Source organism: Corylus avellana, chromosome 1, assembly GCF_965113065.1.
Source record: "Corylus avellana chromosome 1, dhCorAvel1.hap1.2, whole genome shotgun sequence".
Classification (NCBI taxonomy): domain Eukaryota; kingdom Viridiplantae; phylum Streptophyta; class Magnoliopsida; order Fagales; family Betulaceae; genus Corylus; species Corylus avellana.
In genome coordinates, this window is record NC_142490.1 from 19,520,965 (window position 1) to 19,530,864 (window position 9,900).

Genomic DNA, 9,900 nt, shown 5'->3' on the forward strand with positions numbered 1-9,900 from the left:
TGGGAAGTTAGAGTAGTGGAGGGTGATATGAGCAGTAGCTGTTACCAGACATTTGATCATGCACAGTGATAATGAATGAATGCTTAAAGATTGAGAAGGATTATAACTTTATTTAAAGTACTATAGGATCAAGAAGATGACCAAATATGGGTCAAGGCAGTGAGAAATATGATGAACTGTGATATATTGATTGTGACATAGGTGAGAAATGAATGCTGTAATTGATACCAAGATGTTGGTTCTACTTATAGTATATAGTAGAACCTAGAGTGCTCAAACTAGAGTGCTAGTCCCTTCATCTTTGCTGTGTCACCTTTGCTCAAGTTCATATTTTCACAAGTTGCACATTTGAATGGATTATGGTTTACTTGTAATTATCCTTTAAAATAGATTTCTTCAAGGAGAGGATCTTTCTGGTATACTTCCACCAGCTCTAGTGAAGCTACCATACCTGAAGCTAATGTAAGGAGAGTAACCACTAATATTTTTATCTTATTAGCGACTGAAAATTGATATACGCTTCTAATTGTATAATTTGGTCTTGATTGTAGTTCTCTCTCACGCAACTACCTCAGTGGTAATATACCACGTGAATGGGCTTCTATGCAGTTGGAACATATGTAAGTGACTTCTCAGTTCATGTGCAAGGTTAGCCAATAAATGCTCATTTTTGTTGAATGAACTCACTGCAGGTCTTTCACTGTGAACAACTTATCAGGACCAATTCCAAGCTTCTTGGGAAACATAACCACTCTTCAATATTTGTATGCTCATTTTTATGTTTTTCTTTCTCACAAATTATTTACAAAGTAAAACTATGTCATAGATTTTTCAAACCCTGCTTTAACGTTTAAGGGCATTGTATTCTCAGGTCCATCGAGAACAATCTGTTTTCTGGAACTATTCCACCTGAGCTTGGAAATTTAGTTAACTTGGAGATTCTGTCAGTATTTCTTTCTCGTCTTTTATTTGAATTTCATATCACATTTGATGAGACACTTCTAAATTCTAAATGATTTGATTAATCACTTTACACTTGAGCTGCTGTGAACTTTCCTTTTGGTGACTACAGCATTCTTAGTGGTAACTATCTAAAAGGACAGCTGCCCACGGCTCTCACCCGCCTAAACAAATTAAGAGAATTGTAAGTGTTTGTAGCCTTTTACACTGATGTACTAATGATAACATCAGATTTCACCTAGAAAAATCCTCAAGTTTTATGTCATTTAATTTCTTTCATTTTTGGTTACATGCAGTAGGATTAGTTGTAACTATTTCACAGGAAAGATACCAGATTTTTTTCAAAGTTGGACGCAACTTGAAACATTGTAAGTGCGCTTTCCTGTTAAGCATTCTAAATCTCCTTGATGTAAAAGTTTTATGATTTATTGTCCTTGACAGAGAGATCGAAGGTAGCGGTCTCAAAGGACCAATCCCTTCTAGCATATCCGTCTTGAAAAATCTAATTGAACTGTGAGTTAAACTTTCAAAGATGATAGTTCGAGTTGCATTATCACAATTAAAACTTATTAGCAATAATTCCTTTATTCTGAAAATATATGCAGAAGGATTAGTGACTTGGAAGGAGAAGGTTCACTTTTTCCACCCTTAATGAACATGACAAAGATGATGCAATTGTAAGTCATTCTTGTAGTCTTAAAATGCTACAGAATTAGAATAATTGTCAATTGACATGACCTTTCAGAAAATTGTGATCATACAAACTCGATTTATTTTGCAGGACATTGAGCAGCTGTAACATCTCTGGAGAGATCCCTTCATATATATCAAAGATGACAAATCTTAGAATACTGTAAATGTGTTCTTCTCATGGAAATTTATCATTTTTGTTATCGTTATGATTACACTGTCAACACATTCATAAATTCATAGTGAAATACGAATTTTCCCTTCTTTTTTTGTTGCATGATGTATATATTTAGGTCTCAACGTTTAAAATTGAGGCGGAAATATGTTTTAGCTTCTTGTGATTAGGTATTAAACAGGGAACTTCCTTGAAATTCAGTTTGTACATGCAACTTCCTTGTTGTTAGGTTCAAGGTGTAAAGTGAACTTATCTAGTCTATAACCAATCACATTATGGTAAGTCATGAATTAATATATACAGTCTCCATCCTATCAATGTATATAGCCAAATGATAATGATGATTGTCATCCTGAAAGTGAATATAAAAAATATTCAGTAAAATTACATTTTCTTTTTGGCTAGGAGATAACCTCTACCTTAAATTTGACTTTCATACTTTGGACATAACCATGAGAAAGTTAAGTGTTACAAGCTAAATTTTAGAGAAGTTTCATGTTTTACATCCTAATCAGAAGGGGAAATATATATATATATATATATATATATATATATATATATATATATATATATATATATATATATATATATATATAACCACCACTTGTTATAGCAACAATGGTTTGAACTCATGATATTTGGTTCTGATACCACGTTAAACCACTCCTTGTCCCAAAAGCTTAAGCTTATAGGAAGAGGTAAATTTAATCATGGAAATACCGCTGGTGCTTCTCAAACTAGGTTATCCGAATATGTTCATTTTACAGTTGCAATCAAGAGTATTTATTGGACTGAAGTTGATTACTTGTGGATTTCATTCTGCTGAAAATTCTTGAATTCTATTTGGAATTTATGTAAAATTCTCTGTTTAAATCTAATAAAGTAAGTGCAAACCATTGATGAGGCTTTCCATATGGAAAGAGGGTTTTGTAAGAAAGATACTGGCTCTTTATAGCCATTGCATCAGATGTCCTATGTAAACATAATTGAATTATGTCTACGTTTGTTGCTCTAGTCTCTGCAGCATCGTTGTTGGGCTCAAAGATGAATGATGGATCTTTGGTTAACAATTAAAAAAAATTAAGTTATATACTCTTTTAAGTAACATCCTGGGCCATTGATTAAGTATATTACTTTTCTTTTTCTTTTTTTCTTTTTTTTTATCTTTATGACTGACTTATGCCTATGGTTTATGTATGACCACGTTTTTAATGGTAGTGCACCTTTTTATCTTGATTACTATATTCTGTTTGTAATAAAAACTTTGTTCCATGACATCTGTCTTGCGATGTACTTGCAGGGATCTCAGTTTCAACAGATTGGAAAAAGAAATTCAAGAATTGGAAAGTCCAGTAAATTTGATGAACATGTAAGCTATGTGGATTTATGAGAGAAACTAGCATACCTTGGGTCTGCATAGGAGGCCTTGAAGATTTTGTGATTCTATATTCTGAAACTTCCTCAGTTGTTGAACCATATATATGAGTAGTCTAATAATAGAAAGTTGGAGTTTAACTACAGTGTGATATAAGTTGAGCCATAGTGTGATTATGTTGCATACTGAATAGGTATCTAACAAGCAACTTGCTTACTGGAGTTATTCCAAACTGGATGAGGAATTGTGAAAGGTATGTTTTTCATGCTAAAATGTTGCACGAGCTTATCACTTCTGTATATATTATATATGTATTTTATTTGGAATGCATGGAAATTACATAAGATGAATGTGTTTGCTTGAAGGAACGTAGATCTTTCTTACAATAATCTTACTTGGAGCTCTGAAGACACTTGTACAGGAACAAAGCTGTAAGAATATTTGTTTCTTTTTTTTTTTTCCCTTCCTTTGTTTTGTTCTGGTCTTTTTAAGCATTGAACATTTAACTCTCGATTACCTTCTAATCTTCAAAAAAACTTGTTTTTCATTTCATCAGGAATTTGTTTAAAAGTTTTAACGGACAGAAAAACTCGTAAGCTTCTTAGTTATTAAACTTTCAAGTGTCAATCTATTTCCTTACTTTTATTTTACAGAAGTTAATGTTTTTTTTTTCTTTTTCTAATCAGTGTATGCCCAGAAGACGACCGATGCCCTAAAGGTAATATACATTTACACATCTCTTTGAATATAATTATAAGGAAAATGCTTCAATTTTGTTGGATTTTCTTCTCGATAATTTCAATGGAGGAAAAAGTCAGTTAAATATCTAAATATATAAATTAATAAAACACAACATCATTTTCATCCCATTGTGTTAACTTAAGTATTGAATACCATTAACATGCTACTGCTTCTGTGTAGATTACTATTCATTGCATATTAATTGTGGTGGAAGTATAACAACTATTGGAAGCATAAAATATGAAGCGGACACAGATTCTGGAGATCCATCAAAATTTTATGAAGCCGGAACTAGATGGGGATTTAGTAGCACGGGACACTTTCAAAATGCAATCAAAAAAGACCAAAACTACATGGCAAATAACGTATCTGTGCTCACGATGGATGACTATGAATTGTACACGAATGCACGTGTCTCTCCTCTTTCTCTTACATATTATGTGCAGTGCTTAGCAAATGGAAAATATACTGTGAGACTTCACTTTGCGGAAATAGTATTTAGAGGCAACAAATCTTTTTACAGTCTTGGAAGACGGATATTTGATGTTTATATTCAGGTACTCAACCAAATCAGTTATGCGCTCCATATTTGTTGAAGATCATTTGATTCGATTACTTAATATGTTGCAGGGGGAACTGAAGCTGAAGGATTTTGACATTGTGAAGGAAGCAAAAGGGGTTGATAGAGCAGTCATTATAAACATTAAGGCAGTTCCAGTTACTAATAAAAGTATAGACATTCGCTTTCATTGGGCTGGGAAAGGGACAACAGCTGCTCCAAGAAAAGGAACATATGGTCCTCTTATTTCTGCCATCTCTGTGGAGTTTAGTAAGTAATGTAGTTTTTTCTTTATTCATCTTTTTCTGGTTGACATGGTAGTACTTCTCTCCCTCTCTCTCTCATTTATCTGCATTTCATGATCTTTTATTATCATTTTTTTACCTGGAGCAGATTGATGAATAAATAGATTGAAATAGCAAATATAGTGGAAGCAGTTCCATTATTAGTGGTGTGAAATTAGACTTAAAAGAAGTTTCCTTGGCAATTTGGTGGAAGTACAATCCAGAAGTTTCCTTTTCAGCTTGCATCTCTGTAACATCCTATCATATCATGTGTGCCTTTATATTCAACACACATCACAGAATGCAATCATACAATTTATTTTTTTTTTTTTGATAAGTATGCCATCATACAATTAATATTCATGGAAAATTTTATTTTCATATAGATTCCAGATCTAGCAAATGGGAGAAAATCATTGCAATTGGAGCCACAGTTTTTGTGTTATGTGTTATTTTTATGATTTTAGGCATTCTTCGGCGGAAAGGCTTTTTGGGAGGCAAGATTTCAAGAGTAAAAGGTAATAAATACCATGCAAATCTTGATGTAGAAAGGTTTAAAAAATAATAATTTTCTCCAGCTATTTGAGTAGTCAGAACATTGTATTGCATTTGAAAGACTCAGTACTCTATTGCAGCTTCCAATAAACTTTTTTTTTTCCGCCTTTATGCCTAGATGAAGAATTTGCAATTCAAAGTAGAACCTTAAAAGGAAGCTATATGATTGCATAACATAAGAACCAATCTCTGTAACACCTTTTTTTGGTGAAATTTTAACACTGCATGAAATCAGAATGTTGCAATTTCAACTATCTTTAGTAAATGAGCTCACCCGTTTACCATTTATATTTTAGTTCATTGCTTATTTGTAAATTTTAAATGATGGCAATGTTTATGCAAGCAATGATTAGATAGTTCAAGCTCACCACTCGAGCGTATTTGTTAGAATCATTCTGTTTCAAGTATGGGAGAGGATAATGAAATTTGGTTTAAGTTGATTTGTTTTCACATTTCCACAAAGTTGTATAAAATTGAGCATATATCTTAGAATTAATTTCATTTCTTGGTATGGTACTCTCAAAGATCATCTAAAAACACTAGAGGCACTTAGATACAAAATTAAGAATAACTATTTTGTAAGATTCTGTCAAACTTCTCAATCTCATTCTTTGGACAGAATTGAAAAACTTGGATCTGCAAACTGGTTTCTTTACCTTCAAACATATCAGGGCTGCCACTAACAACTTTGATGTTGCACATAAGATTGGGCAAGGTGGTTTTGGATCCGTCTACAAGGTATCCTAGATTTCATATTCCTTTCTCTTTTTCTTTTTTGTGAATGTTTTGCATGTATGCTCCTATTTGATTTCTTTCATATTGGTAAGCAAAACTTAGAGGAAAACCTCATGTACATACCTGAAAATATATCTTTCTAATGCAGGGTATACTGGTAGATGGTACTATAATTGCCGTTAAGCAACTTTCTTCGGAATCAAATCAAGGAAATCGTGAATTTGTGAATGAAATGGGCACGATATCTGCTTTACAGCACCCAAATCTTGTTAGATTGTATGGATGTTGTATTGAAAAAAATCAACTATTTTTGGTGTATGAATACATGGAAAACAATAGCCTGGCGCGTGCTTTGTTTGGTAAGCTTAATGTTTTGTTTTAGTATTTATGTTGACTTGAGAAAGCATAAGAACTTAGCACCGCAAATGGTCTATATCATGAACTAAGTTGATGAACTTCTCATTGGACTATCCACAAAATATGCAGGTCCAGAGGAGTACCGCTTAAAATTGGACTGGCCTACGAGGCAAAAAATATGTGTTGGCATAGCAAGAGGTTTGACTTTCTTGCATGAGGAATCAACATTAAGAATTGTTCATAGAGACATTAAAACTTCAAATGTGCTACTCGATAGGGACCTTAACCCAAAGATTTCTGACTTTGGCTTGGCCAAGCTCCATGAAGAGGAAAACACCCACATCAGCACCAGAATTGCTGGAACAATGTGAGCTACTTTTTTTCCTCTTTCTTTTATTATGGAGTTTTTTTGTGATTCTATTCTTCCTTTTCTTTTGGCCTCCCAAGCTATTGACTATCAGATAAATAGGAACATATATTGATCTGTATGTCTCTATGAGATGCTTTCCTAAAAGCAACCCCAGACTTTACATCATTTAAAGTCCCTGTATATTTGAAAAGCTGAAACTGGAAGCAACTAATGTAAGGTCCAAAGAAGCTGCTGATAAACATTGTCGGTACAAATAATTTCAGGAGGGGGATATGGTGATGGTGTTTCTATGCAAAGAAAGATTTCCAATTGGAACTTATAGCAAGCTCAAGCCAAGGAAATATGGGCCATATATATATTTGAAGATCTACAACATAAGCATAAAGGCATTGAGTTGTAGACGTTTGGTATTCTATTTCACTTTTCATTCAAAACTGAAACTTTGTGGGTGGATTCCGGATATTTTTGGATCAAGTTGCTTAATCCAAATCCCCCATCATCTTCCACTGCATCAAAGAGGCAAGAATTTATATGGTTAAGCACTAAGCCCTACATCCAAGGGCAAGCTGGCAAGAAGAAATTCACTATCAATGGAAGAAATTACAAGAAGAGAGGTCTAGACACTTAGAGGAATGGTGTACAACCCAAATACCCCTACTCTTACAATCCCACGCTCTCAGAATGTATTTAAACACCTAAACACACCTTGAAAGCAGCCCAAATACCTTGAATCAAAGCTTTGCAAGAGATAAACCCTTGTAGAGCAAAACCCCTTCCTCTCTTTTCTCTTTTATGTCTCTCATGTGTATATATATAAAATCACACAGTGCATACAACTTATTAAAGAGAAAGACCACTCCTTCTTACACCGCTGTTATGGTCTGTTAAACTCATTCTCACATCTCTAAGAATGTCTTTTCAAAAAGAAGATAGCAATAGAAACTTATGAAATAAGCATGTAATATCACATTCCCAACGTGGACATACTTTGTTGAATATGAAAGATCAAAGGTTAATACTAGTTTTGTTTTGTTTTTTTTTTTTCTTTTTTCTTTTTTTTTGAGCATTCATAGTAGTGATCTAAATTAATTATAATCTTAATTTACAGAGGATACCTGGCGCCTGAATATGCATTATGGGGTTATTTAACCTATAAAGCAGATGTCTATAGCTTTGGGGTTGTTGCACTGGAAATTGTTGCCGGGAAGAGCAACATGAAATATCGAGCAAATGAGGATTGTGCATGCCTTCTTGATTGGGTAAGATTGATCATTTTCTTTTAATATGTGCTACTATAAATAACATTTGGAGGCTTGGTTGCCTTTTTGGTCCCATTCCACTCAACTTCGTCACTCTAGTATGTTATTCTAGATTCAAGCAGCAAAATAAACTAAACAAAAGTGAAATTGTTTGACTTGTTCACTTCACACTTGAGTTCAGCTTATTTCCTTTCCAAATGTGCGTATGGCTACTTTATTCTCCTTTTCTGACTTGCTACTTTTCTTTTTCATTCTCTTTTCTATTCCTATTGAAGGCAACTATTCTACGACAAAAGGGTAATCTAATGGAAATGGTGGATGCAAAGCTGGAGTCTGAGTTAAACAAGGAAGAGGCTATTAGAATGATCAAAGTAGCTCTCTTATGCACAAGTCCATCACCAGCACTTAGACCCACCATGTCTGAAGTAGTAAGCATGCTTGAAGGCCGCACCATTGTTGATGATTTTGTCATAGATCCAAGTAGATATGGTGATGAGTTGAGGTTTAATGCCTCGAGAGACCAATTTGATCATATCGAAACAGTACTAATTAATGATCTCAACTGAAGCTGAGAGCCTTATGCATTCATCAGATGCCACATGGAGTGGATCTGCTTCTGCATCTGCCCAGGATCTTTACCTAGATAATCTTGCTTCTCAGTAATTTCAGCATAATATTGCCCCAAACAATCCTAAATGATTTTTCAAATTAATAAAGCTGCATTGCTTTATTAGCTCAAAGGGTTAAATAAACAATTGTGTGGTTTTAGTCCACTGTACTAGTGTAATTTGGTTGGGGCTGTGGGATTACCATAGGAAACAGTACATACCTTTGTTGTTTTTCCCATTGTTGAATTCTGTATAAAACAATATGCTGTAACTGAAGATTGTTATAAGCTATAGAAATTCTGATGGATCTGAAAAGTGTGAAAGCCGAACCCAGGAAACGCATGATATGTGCGATCTGTTTCACGTGCATGGAACAGGGGAGAATATAGGAGTTATTTTGTGAAGGTACTTCAGAATTGTTGTCTGCAGTAGTTGACTTTGTTGTATCCTAGAGGTGAATTGCTTGCAACCCGACAGCAAACTCTTTCAAGTGGGGGCAATTATCACCTTAAAGATAATGTTTATACACACCTCAAAGTCACATTGATTTTTTCTAATTATTGTTTATGCTTGATTTTCCTCAAAAGGGGCAATGTGCAACTTGCAAAGTAGGTATTGCAATAGGTGTTGTGGCTGCATCCTGTGCATTCAAGAAGCAAGATTAAGTGTATGTGACTTGTTATGTACGGATGTTTCATGTAGAAGGGGCAGGAAAATAAAAATCACGCATGAGGCTTAAAATCTCCTTCCATTTCCATTCCTTATCACTATCAAACTCACCTCTTGATCATAGACTTTGTTACATTATAGGAGTTAAACACCATAGTGCATATATCCCATGAATAATACCTTCTAGTTCTCTCTGCACATCCTGTTGTGTTGGAGAAAATTGATGCTTTTAGACTGCATTTGACAAAATGAGAAATGCAATTTCGTTGGGATTCCTATGATGTCTCTTACTCTTCTTGTATGCGTGAAACTGGCATTAGAATGTAAAGAATAATGGAGACTACCTTAAACAATGCAAAAGAAATCACTTTATAGTGAAAAAGATTACAGCAAACATGGTCAATTCACACGGCAATTGATTTGTTTAGGCCTTCCAAGTCCAAAAGTCTATAGCGTGTGGGGCCTCCATGCACACAAGCAGTTGACCCTATTTTCCAGTCTTTCATTTTATTGGCCGTGTTAAAGGGTCTGGACCCAAAAATAAAAAAAAATTCAAAACCAAT

At 34.2% G+C, this 9,900-nt stretch overlaps 1 pseudogene across 1 annotated transcript; it reads left to right on the forward strand.

Moving 5' to 3' along the window:
* The first annotated feature begins 208 nt into the window (after positions 1 to 208).
* On the forward strand, positions 209 to 8,921 carry LOC132168445 (putative leucine-rich repeat receptor-like serine/threonine-protein kinase At3g14840; annotated as a pseudogene). Its single transcript, XR_015911600.1, has 22 exons — positions 209 to 234; positions 391 to 462; positions 552 to 620; positions 693 to 764; positions 872 to 943; positions 1,073 to 1,144; positions 1,257 to 1,328; positions 1,402 to 1,473; positions 1,566 to 1,637; positions 1,742 to 1,813; positions 3,126 to 3,194; positions 3,394 to 3,453; positions 3,566 to 3,631; positions 3,757 to 3,792; positions 4,090 to 4,498; positions 4,572 to 4,770; positions 5,171 to 5,302; positions 5,959 to 6,077; positions 6,223 to 6,433; positions 6,561 to 6,798; positions 7,910 to 8,060; positions 8,336 to 8,921. The product of XR_015911600.1 is annotated as a putative leucine-rich repeat receptor-like serine/threonine-protein kinase At3g14840 (transcript).
* Positions 8,922 to 9,900: the final 979 nt, after the last annotated feature.